Genomic DNA, 16821 nt, shown 5'->3' with positions numbered 1-16821 from the left:
GAAGTGCAGTCTGATGATGTGAGCGCTCCCTGAGGAGAGAACATGGGGGATAAGTGAACGCGGGACCCAGCCTGGGCTCCGTGTCCCTCTCCATCCTCTTCCCTGTGGGGAGGAGTGAGAAGCTCACGCTGATTCCAGCAGTGCTGGAAAATAACTGTCCTTGCTGTTACACCGTGTGCTGTCCTATATCTTTTCCCATTACCTGAGGTCCCCAAGCTGCTCTCTGTCCTAAATTGGTAGGGAAGCAGTGTGTATGGCATCACGTTGCCGATCATGCAATGGTGCTGACTAAACTTCCATTATGATGAGTTGGCTTTTTTTTCTTTTTTTTCCAGTGGAATGTTTCCTGCAGAAAAAATGAGGCTTCGCCAAAACCTGACTTATTTTTTGGAAGATGCCTAGCTCCATGTATTCAGAAGTAGTTTTTAAACAAAAACTTCCACTTTTTTTCTTTTATTTTTTCAGCTGAGTGATGTGTAGATATTTCAGAATTTAAGTTTGCCATGTTTCTCCTCCTTTTCTTATGTTACTAAGTGTAAAACGCTACATGAGGACTTGTAGTTGTTTTTCCTACTTCATCTCTTTTTATTGCTTTGTGAATGTTTTCATTATCTTGCCATTTCTGAAAACATTTCACGTTGGAAAAGCTCCAAAATAGTAAAAGGCAAAGACAAGGGTAGAAAAGGAAAAAAAGGTGGTAGTGCAAAGATATTCAGGAGGAACCATTTTTATTGCAGTTTCCAGCAGGAGGAAAAAAGAAGAGGGAATACATTTTTTTTTTTGCCTCATCAAAATTCCTAAGGATGTAGATGTTTAGAAGTTCAATTAAAAAAAGAAATCATATTTGGGCATGTCTGAATGGGTGTATTTTTTCCTATCCCATTTTGACCTTCCTTGATTCTCTTTGGCATTACTGCTGGTCCCCTCTGCCCCTTAGGCTGTGTCGGAGGCATCTGGAAATAGCAGATAAGGAGGATCCTTGTGGTAGTGCAGCTTGGGAGCAGTGACCAAGGGCTGGGAGACAGGAGTTGTGTGTGCTCCGGGGAAACTGCAGGCACGAGGTGCTGCTCAGAGGAGCTCCTCCCCAGAGAGAAGCCACATATGGGGAGGCTGTGTGCTTTGAGAACTGCTCCTGTGCTTTCCACGCAGGGGAAGTGTGAGCTATCCAGTGCAGATCCAGGATGGTACTTACAAGGAAGGTGATGTGCCTGGTAGCAGGTGGAGGATTACTGGCTGCAGAAATAACTTTCCAGGAAGTGTCTGTAGAGATTTTATCTTCTTGTTTGGAAAATGTTGGGTCTATGCAAATCCCTGAGTGCAATGAAAAAACCAACTCTGTGAACTAGGCTCTTGAAGTGAAGCTCCTGTTAAATACCCTAAGTTAACTGCAATACTGGGAAATGCTATTAATTAAACAGAAATACAGATATAACACCTGGTACCCAGTGAACAATTTACTGGAAGCCCCTCTGCACTTAATGTCTGGCAGATAAATACGCAGATAGGGTTTGTGTTAGTCTGATCGCTTACACTCTCAGTCTTTCCTTCATCTTTAAAAGCTCTGGCAAGTTTTGACCAATTTTGACCAAATCTGGCCAAGGAGTAGAGGTCTGAAAAATACTTTTTCCTGGAAATCTGTGTCAGAGGTAGGGAGACCTGTAGGGAGTACGGTCCTCAAGGAAGGACAGCCCCTTCTCCGGTTGTTTCTGGGATCCTACAGCTTCTGTCTCCATTATCCAAGGAGTTGTAGTAGGAATAAAGATAGTAGGAGGGAGCTGGAAGGTTTTGTGATGGGAGTATTGCTGAGGGTGGCTGGAGGGGGTGAAGCACATAGGGTATAAACCTGCAGAAAACTATACTTCAGAGTTCTGCTGCTCAGAGATCAACGTAGTTGCTGGGAACACTGGATTACAGCTGGATTTCTCCATCACCAATGGTCATCACCACATGTGCTGTGTTACAAGCAGGCAGCGGCCTTTTGCCTGCAGTAGACTGAGGAGTGCAGTGCTATTAATAGTTTCCTTACTCAGGATGGCTTTACTCCAAGCCTCGAGGTAATTTATATCTCAGGTAGGCATGCTGTTGTTTAACAAGGATAAATACTGAGAAATGAGAGCCTGATGTGGGACCATATGCTCTATAAGCAGCAGCAGAGTTTGTGAAGGGTAGTTCAATATTCTTCATATTGCAGAAACAAGCATAAGCAGATTTTTTTTAATTGGATTTTGAGACGAAGCACAGCTGGTACAAAGCTTCAGCAGGAATTCAAATACTGCTGTTTATTAATGCAGTCAGTGATTATTTACAAGTCCTAGTTTTTTTGTTTACTGTTTAATACTCTGACAGCTATAGACCTTTGCAAACATGAAGTTTTTTTTGCAGAAAGCAGCTGCTTGCTCTTACAAAGCCACTAGAATGGAGGTGTTTTACCCAGCCTCTAGAAGGTAATTGACAAGGCAGGAGAAATTCCATTACTTCTGGAAGGTTGTGCCTTCTATCTTCTTCGGCAAAGAATGGGTGGGAAGCAAGAGACAAAGCATATGTAAATGTCCTTCTGGTTAGCACAAAAATAGCAAGTTGGAAAGAAGTCACACACAACTGTTTCTCTTCTCTCTGCTTAGAGAACTGAGAAAAAGTGTGTTTGACAAATGAGTTATTTTGTCAGCCCCTCAGCAAAAGAAAACCTTTTTGAGCATGAAAAGCTCCATCATTTTCCAGTTACTTTGTTGTTCTGTTGTTCTTAGTGTTTTGGGAAATATGGTCGTTCAGAGATTTTTGTTTTCAAGCTTGTTTTTTTTTTTTTTTTTAAACAGAGGAAAAGAGCTAGCATGTATAGCATATAGAGACATTAACTGGTTGCCTCTTCCCTGCTTAAGACTGCACGTGGAAAATGAGAACCCAGCAATCGTCCTTATTGCACATGAGCTTCATAGGCTCCATAGTATTTGGCACAAGGCAACGTGCAAGATGAAAGTGTGTCTCATGACAGCCAGCTTCATACTGGCAGCCTTTACTCCAGGCAACAAATTAATCCACTCAACTGTGTTCCGCATAATTGTTGATACTGTCTTAATTGGTACCATACGTTTCCCTGTGTCGACATGTCTGTCATGTTAATGTCTGGGGACTATTGTTTCCTGCCAACTCGGGAACAGCATAGCCTGCTCTGTCCTAACTAAACCCCTACCTAAAAAGCCTCAGTAAGAAGTTTGACATTATGGCCAAGGGAAAATCTAGAGCCATGCTGAGGCATGACTCAAAATTCATACAAAACAAAAAGGAGACTCCTGATTTCAGAAGCACTCGGAGGTGAGCCAGCTCATCCAGCGTTCCCTGAAGACAGTCCAGTTCAGATCAAGTCTAAAGCAAAAGAGTTATTTACCTGCTCCCAGTAAACGTGGTGGGGGCTGGCAAGCATTTCTAAGTTTGTCGCAGATAAGCTACATGGCAAGACAGCTGCAGAGCTAATTGACCCCAGTGCACTGGTGGCTTTGTGGATTGGGATTAGCATTTTGAATTTTACTCATTAATGAAGTGGCAACCGAGGCAAGTGCAGACTGCTCTCCTCCCCACTCCTCCATATGCTGTGGTAGGAAAGATCCTGTGTAGGTAGAGAGCTGGGTGCAGCCCAGGTGGAGAAGTCTGTGCATGAGAATTGACAGCATTGGCTCCCAAGAGGAAATGTCCATCTTGTCACCGGGCAGAAGCATCACTGATGCTTCCCTCTCTGATAAGGTAGGGCAAGGTGCAGGCAGCAGAAAGCAGTACTGGATACTGGATGCAGGCTCTGAAGGGTCAGCCTCTAAAAACCATAGAATAGAATAACAGAATCATAGAATGGCTTCGGTTGGAAGGGACCTTAAAGATCATCTAGTTCCAACTGTGGGCAGCATTGCCACCCACCAGCTCAGGCTGCCCAGGGCCCATCCAACCTGGCCTTGAACAGCTCCTGGGATGGGGGGTAATGACAGCTTCTCTGGGCAGCCTGTGCCAGTGCCTCACCACTCTCTGAGTAAAGAATTTCCTCCTAATATCTAATCTAAATCTCCCCTCTTTTAGTTTAAAACCATTCCCCCTTGTCCTCTCACTATCAGACCATGTAAAAAGATGGTTTCTCTCCTGCTTATAGGCTCTCTTTAAGTACTGGAAGGCCGCAGTGAGGTCTCCCCAGAGCCTTCTCTTCTCCAAGCTGAACAAGCCCAGCTCCCTCAGCCTGTCTTCACAGGAGATGTGCTCTGGCCCTCTGAGCATCTTCATGTCCTCTTCTTGTTCTGTTCCAACAGCTCAGTATCCTTCCTGTGCTGGGTGCCCCAGGCCTGGATGCAGTACTGCAGATGGGACAATCCCCTCCCTCACCCTGCTGGCCACCCTTCTTTCGATGCAAAATCCCCAGTTAGGCACTAGCATAAGAAGGCGCCTCCGACTGTCTCTCTTGCTGCTTCATCTCCTGCATAAGAATAAATACCATTGTTTTGTTTCACCAAGGACTTGCACGGATATAGTTATTAAAGTTTGTGAGCAGTCAGGATCCATACAAGTAGGCATCTCACTGAGGACCATATGGAAAATGAATAGTTCTGTGTTCAGAGAAACGCTGGAACCATGCACAGTACATAAGACATGGGCCAACACCCTAAGCAGTGAGGATCAAATGTTGAATAACTTTTTTATTCATTTGGTGCCACCTCTGCTAAATGCTGAATTATCTGGCATGGAAAAAATGGCATGTGATTATGAAATACATGGCTCTAGCACAAGGTAATGTGCAGGGAGTCCAAAAGATGTTTGTACAGGCAACCTCACTTCTGACACCTCCAGATGCTAGGTTACTAGACTTCAGTTCTGCAATGTAATTTTTTACTGTATTATAGACTGTGCACTTACGCATGCACACACATGCTGTTTCATTTCTTCTCCCTCTGCTCATACACTTAATTTGATATGAGCTGCACTAATTTATATCATTTTATGAGCCATCAACTTTTGTTCAATCTGTTGGCTAGTTTTTAGGCAAAAATGTTTACATAGAGACAAGAAAAAGAAAACTTCTCCACAGCACTTCTGAGAATATTTAGGCTACTTTCAGACTGTGTTTGAAAAGCTCATTTAAGAGAGCAACAAAACACATGGAAATGTGTTTTGTGGAGGTTTTAAACTCTCATGTTGGCACTTGGATTTAGAGAAGGGAAAATCAGGAGGGGAATAATGAAGAACTTTTGCATGGTCTTTTTCAAGCATAACTAGAAAATATGAGAGATGCCTCGAAAGTAATGCCTCCTATTTTAGTTTGTTGGCCCTCAACGTTAGAGGCGGATGCTGGTGGTATGGCAGTACTGACTGAACCTTCCCAACAATACCCCATTCCATGTTGCTGCCATGGGACAGATGGCAGCAAAGGAGCAGTCTGACAGAATGGCATCTGACATGGAAATGTGTATGAAGCAAAGGGGTGCCACTGAATTCCATCATGTGGAAACAATGGCACCCATTGGCATTTGTCGATGCTTGCTAAACGCTTATGGAGACCAAACAGTGGATGTGAGCACAGTGAGGGGTAGGTGGTGCATTTCAGCAGTGGTGACAGTGACATGAAAGTCAAGACATGTTCCACATGGCCGTGCAGATTTGTACAAGCATGGCATGCAGGCTCTTATTCATTGCTGGCAAAAATGCACTGCTAACAGTGATGACTGTGTTGAAAAATAATGCTTTGTAGCTGAGAATTTGCTCTATCAAATAGTGTTATTGCGTTCTTTGTATCTGCTGTAGTTTCCATGGAAGTAAACAGCAGGCATTACTTTTGGAGTGACCTATGTATGTCTGCTGAACTATAGTGCTTTATTTCTGAGTGCTGGTGTCCTCAGAAACCTGTTTTTGCATGTGCAATGCAATGGCAGTGTTGGTAATCATACCGCTAAAAAGAAATGTCATTCTCTAAAAAGCTGTGGGCTGCCTCACCCTTTGTGGTTCCCAGAAACTGGTACTGAGGGGAAAAAAAAAGCTGCTTCAGCAAACTGACACAACAGACAGATAATTTGGCTGAACTGAAGGAAAACTTTAATGCAAAAAAATTCAAAATGGGACCTCCAAGCTGTTTCTAGCAGCTCCATGCACTGTTAGCGTGCCAAAGCACATTTGCAGTGCTGAGAGTGTCCTGTCTGATGCAACTCTAAACAACCAGGCAGCCCCACAGTTTCCACCCCAGATCCTTTCTGGCCTTGGAGCTGAAAGGGTTCAGATAACAGCTGGATGTTGCTTAAGTGCCCTGGGGAGCCTTCTGTAAGCTCAGGCACTGCAGATAGGTGCAGCTGAAGAATGCAGCGTTTCTGGGCAGTGGGGATAGATGTAGGCTCCTTGCACAGCAGGATTATAATCACTGACCTCTTGTAATGAGCAACAACCCAAGTGGAGGTTTGAGACCTCACACAGAGCAAGTGGGCTTAGTGGCTTGTCTGCTGCTGGGAGCTTCTCCTAGTCTGCAGAGCAACCTCCTCTGTCTGTGCATAGCAGGCCTCTCCTTGCCTTAGTGCAGCAGTCACTGCAAGCCATCTCTATAGTCCTGACAGAGCTGGGAGCAGGGAAGCAGGTGGGCACTGGGGCCATGATCATGCACATCTCCTCGGGAAGAGCCCAAGGGGCACATCCCACCAGGTGCCTTGAGGCCTGCACTGTCAGGTGTTGCCTAAATGCCATTTAAGTCTCACTTAGTGGTGATTAACAGCTGGCAGAGCTGTGATGTAAATCTGTTTGAAACAGGGATCAAACTTGGAGGGATCGAGTGCACGCTCAGTAAGTCTGCAGATGGCACCAAGTTGGGAAGAAGTGTTGATCTGCCTGGGGGTCCTACAGGCCCTACAGAGGGATCTGGACAGGCTGGATCAATGGGCTGTGGCCAAATGTGTGAGGTTCAACAGGACCAAGTGTCAGGTCCTGCACTTTGGTCACAATGACCCCATACTTTGCAATGGGCTTGGGGCAGAGTGGCTGGAAAGCTGCACGGAGGAAAAGGACCTGGGGGTGTTAGCTGACAGCTGGCTGAGCATGAGCCAGCAGTGTGCCCAGGTGGCCAAGAAGGCCAGTGGCATCCTGGCTTGTATAAGAAACAGTGCAGGCAGCAGGAGCAGGAGGTGACTGTACTCAGCTCCGGTGAGGCCACACCTTGAGTGCTGTGCTCAGTGTTGGGCCCTTCACTACAAGAAAGACATTGAGGCCCTGGAATGTGTCCAGAGAAGGGCAGCAAAATTGAGAAGGGTTTGGAGTACAAGTGAGATGGGGAGTGGCTGAGGGAGCTGGGATTGTTCAGTCTGGGGAAGAGGAGGCTCGGGGAGACCTTATTGCTCTCTTCAACTCTCTGAAAGGAGGTTGTGGTAGGGTGGGGGTTGGCCTCTTCTCCAAGGTAACAGCAATAGGACAAGAGGGAATGGCCTCAAGTTGCACCAGGGGAGGTTCAGGTTGGGTGTTAGGAAACATTTCTTCTCCAAAAGAGCAGTGAAGTATCGGCACAGGCTGCCCAGGGAGGTAGTGAACTCACTGTCCCTAGAGGTGTTCAAGAACCATGGAGATGTGGCACTGAGGGTTGTGGTCAGTGGGCATGGTGGAGACGTGTTCATGGCTGGACTGGATGATCTTAGAGGTCTTTTCCAACCTTACTGATTCTATGATTCCATGAACTCAGTGTCTTTGAGTTTATGCCAGCAGAGACAAGGTGCTTCAAAAGGAAAAAACAAAACTATCCAGTCATGATTATTTTACGAACTGCCTTCCTCCTTATAAAGTGATTTCTGCAGAGCCTTTCAGATTTCTGCACTTGTCTTGTGTGCTTCAACCTGTGAAGAAATCATCCTAGCTAGGCTTTCCAGAGGGCTTTGAAACATTTCTCTGCACTTTACACTGTGGCAACAAATCTGTAAAGAATCATCAAAGATGTGATTAAGTGTATTTTGCCAGCATTTGGAGATAACATTGTCCTATAGTAAAAGATTATAAAATCAAATCATAGCAGTCTCCCATTTCATAATGCATTTCACCGTGAGGGAGAGCTGAAGTCTCCGTCTGCTGATCAGATATGCAGGACAGTGCTGCCTCGTTCCCCTGCTGCTTTAGTGGCATGTGGTAGCAGTTTTGTAGGACAGGAAGTTTATATTATCTTTTTCAATTGAGACTTTATTAAAGTCTAATAAGAAATTGGAATTTGGATAGGATACTGTATCTAGTATTACTTGAGCATTTTGAAAGATCACTTAAGGAGCTCAAAGGATGACAAACTGAGCCTGATTCTTGCAAACTATATGTTGCTTTTCATGAAAATTCCCTTTAAAAATGTATTCCTGTTATAGGAATTCCTTCTTTTCCCACCTACTATCCAGTTCAAGCAAAATGCCACAGTTTTCTCTATTCCTCCTATATTTCCAGTACTACTTTTGCAGTTTTCTGGGGAAGAAAAGGTCACAGACAGATGTGGCTCAAACACTATGGTGGCTTTTTGCTTCTGGTTTTGACAGTGTCTAAGTGAGCAGTCACCAATGCTGCTTATCTCCAGAGGATATCACTTGTGGAACTGGGGATGCTCTTCTGGGGCTAATACTGGCCGAGGGAGGAACAGTGCCTTGGCTTATTGCTGCCTGTAGGGTGTGGTGCTGGGTGCCTGCCTGCTCCTACCTTGCCCCTAAATGCTTTCTGACAGTCTACCCTTGCTCAGTTTTTGCGGGTAAGAGTTTCAGTCCAAGCCAGAACCACTGTAAATCACATATTAAAAATGTTTTACAAGCCTGTGTGCCAAATGAGAAACATACACACAGGGTGCATTGTTCACACACGGCTGTAACTGCAGCCAGAAATAGTGGGAGAAGGGGAATGGGGCCATGTAAAAGCTCAATGGAAACACTCTCCAGTCACGCAGTTACAAGACCACAGACCCCTTCACAGCTCGCTGGCTCCTTGCTGCAGCTGCATTTGGCTCCCAGGCCTAAGCAAAGATGCCCCCAAAGCATCCAGGAGCGAGGCAAATTCAAATCCCTGGTCAGTGGGTAGATGCTGCAGGTAGCAGTGGAGGGGGAAGGGTCAGCTTTGCCTGGTGCCTTAGGGCAGAGAATGGTCCATGCAGTGAGGAGCCAGGGCTGCAGGAGGAGCAAGTGGAGGAACAGTAGGGAGCCTTGGGGATAAGATGGGTTTGAAGGATGGTGCAGTTGTGCAAGGAGCCACAAATGAGCATGAGCCCCACAATCAAGGGGAAAATGTCCCCAGCAAGCCAGAGACCATGTGCTCTGCAACTAAAATTCAGCAGGCACAGGACTTAGGAAGCTTGTGCTTTTGGCCTGGCCCAGCTAAACCTTGCCTACTTGTTTTTTTCAAGTGTGCAGACAAGGTTGGGGACTTGTTAAAGCAGAAGAAGTAACATTATGTTTAACATAATTACAGCATTTATATTTGAAGAAACAACTTGAAATAGTTTTAATGTTTAGCTCTAACAATGACTCTAATATTTTAGACAGGCTTTTATCCATCCTCACGAGTCTTTCTTTTTTACCCCCAGGTTAAACTTGAACTACACAATCACTGATGATGTGAAAAGATACAATTAAATAAACATATCTGAAAAAAATTAAGTGTATTAGGATACTGCCAAGCGTTGTGCAGGGCTCACCTCTCCTAACTCTTCTCTGGTGTTGCAGCTAGGCTCTCTTCCAAAAGTTTTCGACCTTGCATAGTTTTCTTGGCTTCACTTAGAGTTCTACCTCAGACACAGCCATAGGAGATCCCACGTTGTGCCTAGCTGGGATAGTAACATCTGAAATGACAAGGTGGTATGAAGTAAGTGTAAAGTGATGACTTTCAGACCTGGTTTGAACATTGTGTTGAAAGACAGAGCAGGTCAAGGGAGATCTAGGCTGCCTTTGTATTTTCATCAGCTGTTGGTGATGTTGGCTGCCTGTGCTCTTGCTGCTGCCATGTGTTGTTGGGTGCCGCAGAAGAGCTTCGTGTTCTGCAGCCCATCCTCTGCAGCTCCTGTACTAGGGAGCTGAGCTGCCACCTCCTCCTGGCTTCAACCTCTTGTTTTGGTCTATTCTGTAGACTTCTGGATTTGGCAATCTAGAAACCAAACCCAGCCTTTAAAATAACTTGTACTCCAGTTCTGGCCAAACTGTTTTGTAGGTGCTGCTTGGTTGGAGGGTCAGCCAGCTGGTACAGCAGATGTGGTATCTGCAGCAGCCAGTCAGTGTGGATATACTGGTGCCGAGGGCAGGCAAGAAAAGAAATGGACAAAAGTACCCTTTTGAGACAACCAAAGAACTGTAGAATTGTCATGTCCTGCCCATAAGGGGAGAGGAGTGCCCAGGGGCTGGTAGAAGTCTTGGCATCTACCTCATCCAGTCCTTGCTGAGCATAGATCCAACTGCAATGAATTGCTCAGAGTCATGTCTAATTGAAGTTTGTGTATCTCCAAGAACAGGAAGCCCACTGTCCCCCTGTGCACCCCTCATGGTGAAAACACTTTTCCTAATATGCAGGCAGATCTTCCTGCCTTCCATCTTGTGCTCACTGCCTTTTGTTGTCCTCCTGTGCATCCTGGAGAGGAGCCTGTCTCCATCTCCGCTGTAATCCTCCAGCGGTGCAGAGGGAACGGGGCACTTGGCCGGTTTCTCAAATGCAAGATGAGACGAGTGAATAGCTCTGTAAAGTCAGCCTGTGTTCTGTGCATGAAGAGAGTGAGGTTATGCTGATGGTGACAGTACTTTGTGTTGGAGAGTTCATTATTAATTGTGTTATCTAGACTTTAATGCTCTCTTTGTGGTGTACTAAACAACTGCTGTTTAACAATGCAAAGCACTCCGTCTCTGGGTTAAAGAATATCTCTGGGTTCTGTCTTTCATTAAATTTGTTCTGCTGTGTATGCACAGCATTCCTTTCCACTTAGCCAGCCATCCTCGTAGGCTTTTAAGCAAGCAAGGCCATAAAAATATTTACATTTTTCTATAGCACTTGGTCTGTACGCAGTCAAACAAGCATGGCACTCAGTAAGAAGCAGTGGGACTTGGATTCAGCAGGAGCATGTCATATGGGGCTGCAGAAGGCTGCCCTGGCTGCTCCCATCTCTGCAGTGAGAGAATCATCCCCATTGGAGTGAGACTTCTTTGCAGTTGCCCCAGAAGAAAAGCAATGCGTTGAAACTGTATCTAGGCATAATTTCAAGCCACAGACTTTATTTGGAGGGAAAGCTCTTTTTTAAAATCTATTTTAAAGACAGATGTGGTGTTCGTTCATGACATGCCTGACACACTGTTAAAGCCTCATATAATGCAAGGAGGCTGTAAAACATGGCCTCAGAATTGCTTCAGGCTGTCAGGACAGCATGAGAATTGTCCTCTCTCCTGAGTCATTCTTGATCCTTCACCCATTCCCCTGCATGCTGCCTATGTCATGTCTGATTGATGGGGAAGAATCTGGCCTTTGGTGCTTATCATGCTGAGCAAAGGTTTTTACTTCTGTGGGCATGTCTGTTGTTCTCCGTTCTTTGTACCCAGGTTTTGGAGCAATCATGGCAGTTATGTGAAAAGTGAGCTGGGTGGGAGGAACCAGGCTGCAGCACAGATACAACCAAGGGAGAATGCTCCACTCCTGCAGCACTGCCAGTGCTCAGTGGTGCAGGCATTTGCTGGATCCAGGTGTCCCAGTTCCACTGAAGTTCAGTGGATGTCCTGGCTGTGGCAGTCTGTCACATACACCATGCTGTTGCAAGTGAGTCTTAAGTAGCTGCAGGGATTTTTCAGCATGCCTGGGCACCTTGCTGCTGCTAATGTCAGCGTCAGGTAGCAGCCTTGGCATGTTTGAAAATCCCACTAGACATTTACTGCAACTCTACTCACTGAAATCCCTCAATCAGACTCCTTTTTCTTTTGGCTGTACTGGGAACAGAGTGAACAGAAGTGCAGGAATCAGGTCCCCAAACTGCTGGACCTAGTTATCCTGAAAGGCAGAAAATCCCCTCCAGTTACGAAGAAAAGCAGCTTATCTCTCTTCCTCTGTTACAAGGCAAAGCCTTTGACTGAATTTATAAATGTATTTTTATAACTATGTGTATATATATATGTATATTTATATGGCAGTGTAGCTGTGTGTATAATTTTGTATAAGCAGTACACATTATGCTGCCTGATGTATCCTCTCTAAGTCAAGAACCAGTCTCTATAAAAGCCACAGCATATTCCCCCATTCTACAGAATAGATGTATGAATTCAATTTTATCTACCTTTACATAAGTATGTGTATATAAATGCACAAATATAGATCTACAGACTCTTATCTATCACTTTCATTGTGATTCCTTTACATATCGTATGCATGATCTATCTCGAACAGTTCATAAGTGGAAATATAGATATGTTTTATACATTGGCAAAGCGTTGGCAGACTTTACAAAAGTACTTCTTGGATTTTTGTTTTGCCACAGACACATGGCACAACTTCTCAAGATGTCCCTTGAGGAGCACAGGGAGCACTCCAGGCTGTATGCGCAGCGGGAGGCACACCTCGAAGCCTTCCTGCTGAAGCTAGCAGTGATGTTAAATGACTCTGTGCCGATCACATTATTGCAGCAAATGCTAAATGAATTTGATGTCGAACACTTACATTCTTACCTTTCCTGATAACTCTATGTTAATATTACATTAATTATTCCTGAATTACAGTGCTGTTGAATGTTGATAAAGCTGAATTACTTCTTGAAATGCTGATCCTGGCAGTCCTGTGGCAGGCACTAAAATGTGCTTTCCAAGTCTTAGGGGGAAAGGAGGAATATATTACTACTTCTGATGAGAGGACTTCAGAAGAAACATATTCTAGTCACATCTTGTGGAGCACTCGCCTGAATCCCTCTTGCTTTCAGTAGCAGATGCCTTTGCATAAGACATAAAAGGAATATACTCATCACTTTTTTAGTTAAAATTTTATAGTGATTGCTGATGTAGAACCGGTTCAGCGTGTATGAACTGTTCCCCACAACAAAGACGCTGTGTGCATCTGGAGCTGATCCTTGCCTCATGAGAGCTGATGCACGGAGAGATCACTTCTTACTGGTATCACCTTCTCTGCAGTTTTGGATTGGAGCTCTCAGACAGCTCTGTCAGGGCCCATTTCTGCACACCTACTGTTCAACTCAGACATCCCTTGTGTAATACTGCAATTTTCATGGTGAACCGCATGGTTGAGTGAGACTGCCAGATCTGGGAAATTGCAGTACTTGATTTCCAAACGACTGTAGCAAAATATTGGAAGAAAAGGGGTTTGGGATAAAATTTCCAGAACACCTACATAGCTTAGGAAGCCCCAGCCATAAGTAATTGAAACAATCTCTGTGGTGACCTCAAGAACTGAGATGGAGGTACCTGCACAGGCTAATGCTCTGATGAACACCCATCAAAGGCTTCAGTAGCTGTATTAATGGAGTGTCCCATCAGCTACATTCAGCTAAGGTGGTCCAAAGCCCCCAGTCCAGGCTCCTCATAGGTGCTGTGTGGGAAATAAGAAGCTGTGACATCTCTCAGTACCTCCACACCTCCCCAGAGTCTGGAAAACTGGTGTGTCAGGGAAAGTGATCAGAAGGGGAGGGGAAATGCTCATTAAATGGGCTTCTGTAGTGGGTGCATGTGGGTTTTTTATTTTCTTTAACTTTCCACTCTCTTGCACAAGCAGCCAGTGTGGCTTTCACTGTAGGGAAAGTGTTCCATCTCTCAGGAGGTGTTTGAGGTTTCTGTTTATTTGTTTATTAAAATAGAAAGCATCTGGCATATGTGTACAAACATTAATGAATCATTTAAAATATTCTCAGTGCTGCACTAGTGAGACTTCCAGCTACAAGAAGGAAACGTGATGGAAGGGAGCAGGCATACCCCAAAGGACTGCTTTCCAAGCACAGGATGGGCTGAGAAATCTTTCTTTGTAACTTCCTGCCTCTTCTCTCCCTCATCACCACTCCCAGGAGCATTTCCAGCTCTCCAAAACTCCCTTGGTGAGGACTTTGAGTTTAAATGAGTCTCCGTGAAGCTGCTGTGCCTTCTATGGAGAGCCTGACTCTTGCCAGTGGGTCTCTCTGAGAAAAGCAGTTTATTTCCGGTGATGTGCAGGGCCACAAATAGATATGCTGCTGGGCCGAGAGAAGTGTGGGTCACTGTAGCTCTGTCCTTTTGCTGAGACAGCCAGTAGCTGGAACCAGGAAAATCAATTAAAATTCATAAGTATTCGAGAAGTAAAGCTCTAAGAAGAGTCAACTGCTTTCTTAAGTGTTTATAAGGAGCACAGCAGGCTGAAAAGCTCTGGCCAGAGAAATGTTTGAAGGCCAGCGGACATGAGGATCCCTCACAGGGCTGGGATTACAGGAACTTCTAGAGCTTCTTTACAGGAGGCAATTTCCTAGTTATAAATTGAAAATTTATATCTCCAGCAGTGTAGAACTTAGAGAATTCCAGTTTGGGCGTAAGCACTACTTTCCTGCTTTAGATTTGTCTCTGGGAAGGAGGTATGAGCTAAACCTCTCAACAGAAACAGACATTCATATATCTGGTTACCCTTTCAACCTAAGTTGTATTAGGAGTAGTGTAATTATATTTTGTTGGTTGTCCCTCTCTAAATGAGTCCACATGCTCAAAGAGTGTTAGAACAACAATTTTGCGCCATATACAAAATGTTTGATTTTGTTTACTGCTTGATTTTGTCTATTCCTGCTTCTCAGGTCTTTACTGCGGAGGGGGGAATGAGAATTGAATCAACTCCAGCACGTGGGATCCTTTTAAGAAGAGGCAAGAGGACTGTGTGTGATCCAAGTGTTCAAAATCCATGACACAAATCCTCAGAAATGGTGAAACTGCCTTTGTTATCACCAGAGTCTATGGGTAATAACTTTTGCTGGGCCCTTTTGGTGCCTGCATTTTCATGCTTTTGATTCTAGTCTTCTCTGAACTTTTCTCAGCCATTAGAAGGGCTAGGAACTCAAAGTGCACTGAAGTAAGAGCGTAACACATGGCTGCTGGAACTGGCACTCCCAAAAAACGCCTACCACTTGCCACATCTTTGCCACAGAAACCCAGATAAAGGCCAAGCCCAATCTGGCACTAAGAGCAACAGAATTTGCCTCACCAAAAACATCTGCATATGCTTGATGGCAATGGTGAGATAAAGAGAGCAGGGAACACTCTGACAGACATGCAGTTCCAAGCTGTGGCTAAAAAGCTGAGAGGAGCTTAGGGATGCATGTTTTGAATCTTTCCTGTTTAAATATTTGTTAAGAGATACTTAATTATCTCCCTATCTTGGAAAGGTTTTTTTTATTATTAAAAGCTACAAATAAGAAACAAACTGGGTCCAGATTCTGAGAAGCAACAATGGACCTCTTACAGCAAAAAAAGCAAGAAGGGGGTTGTTTTGCATGCTTTCTCCAAATGTAGCACGATAAAAGAAACAAATGTGTGCAGTCTCATGTCCCTGTTATGGGTCAGGGGAGCAGGAGGGCTGCTCTCGCAGCAATGGCACATCCTGCTACAACAAAAACAGCAGCATTTAGCCTCTGTGGGGATGTCCTAAAAACACAGCCTAAGGTATATTGTGATTTCACTCCGTATACAAAATAAGCATGCACATCACTAAGCTAGCAACCTGGTAATGAGTTGCTGCTGTCAGGTTAAGGGAGGCATGGAGGCCTCAGGCCCCACTGCTGGAGGTTGCCAGAGCTGGAAGGAAGGACATTTGCCTTGACACAAGGCTTGCAAGGGGTGGGAGGAGGGAGGAGGGCTACACTGTGCATAGGATGGCAATCCTACCTCGTGTAAGAGTCCCCATCCCTCCTGCTCCTCCCAGGGCCAGACACCTCCAAACTTATCCACACCTCAAATGGGAGCTGCATCTGCTGAAATGTCCCCACTCACCCAGAGAGATGCTCTCTCTCAGTTCTTCCCTCTGTCCTAGCGAACTCATTCATCTTCCCAATTGCTTGTTGTAGACAGCTGCTGAATCATGCACAGAAATGTTCATGGGAGGGAGACAAGAGAATTACTTCCTCAGGCGGTGCTAGCAACAAAGGGCAGCCAAGGCAGGCTTCCCTGGCTGCTGCTGCAGGGAAGGCTCTGGGCATTGCTGGAGGCCCCTCTTAATGGCAGCAGCTTGCATTTGAGTAAAAACAAAATATTTTTTATTTATTCTCCCTTTAGGTGCTTTAGACAAAGCTTGTTTCCTCTCCCTTTTGGGAAGAGCTGTACTCACATTGTAGGAAACAACTTCACCACTCTGCTTTGGAGGCCCTTGCTGTTGTACCAGCATACATGTGTGCTTGCAGCCACCACATGCAGACAGACCCTCAGCGTCCCTCTGTCCTCTGACAGTGTCAGTTCCATGTGGATAGCTGGGTCCAGACTTCAAGGTGCGTATTTCAGTTTGCCAGGGCTCTTCTGAATGGTGGAGTAAGAAGAGCTGCAGCTGCTTCTGCTGTGACGAAGCTTAAATGTCTCCCAGAGACTGCTCCTGGGTTTATTTGTTGTAAATCTAAATGCTGCATGCACTATGTGGCCCGCCGGTTAGACGTGAGCCATAGAAAACTTTCAGTGAAGGAGAGAGGGACACCATCTCACATGGTTAATGAAGGGAGCAGGGTGCCTGGAATGGCACAACGCTGCAGAGATGTGTTGATGATTCTCTTAGTGCTTAGTGCTAGCGAAGCAGAAAAAGGACAGATGTCTGGGCAAAAGGTAGCAGATAGCCCACTGAAGTGGAGTGAAACCATGGAAGCTAGAAATCCGAGGGGGATGGCTTTGCTCTGGCTGATGGAAGGAGTGGGAG

The 16821-nt window shown here is 45.2% G+C and overlaps 1 long non-coding RNA gene across 16 annotated transcripts in view; it reads left to right on the top strand.

Moving 5' to 3' along the window:
- The window catches only part of LOC110397031, a 53818-nt gene that overhangs the window by 14816 nt on the left and 22181 nt on the right, over window positions 1-16821 (top strand). For 15 of the 16 annotated variants that reach the window (XR_002437479.1, XR_002437481.1, XR_002437476.1 and 12 more), the window contains 3 exons: window positions 13826-14005; window positions 14726-14885; window positions 16197-16405. This is a non-coding gene — a long non-coding RNA (uncharacterized LOC110397031). The remainder of the gene's footprint in view (window positions 1-13825; window positions 14006-14725; window positions 14886-16196; window positions 16406-16821) is intronic. The other variant, XR_002437488.1, reaches the window with a different exon arrangement.

Source organism: Numida meleagris, chromosome 3 (genome assembly GCF_002078875.1).
Source record: "Numida meleagris isolate 19003 breed g44 Domestic line chromosome 3, NumMel1.0, whole genome shotgun sequence".
NCBI classification, from domain to species: Eukaryota; Metazoa; Chordata; class Aves; order Galliformes; family Numididae; genus Numida; species Numida meleagris.
Note: the sequence above shows the minus strand (reverse complement) of the source record. Positions and strands in the feature narration are given on the sequence as shown.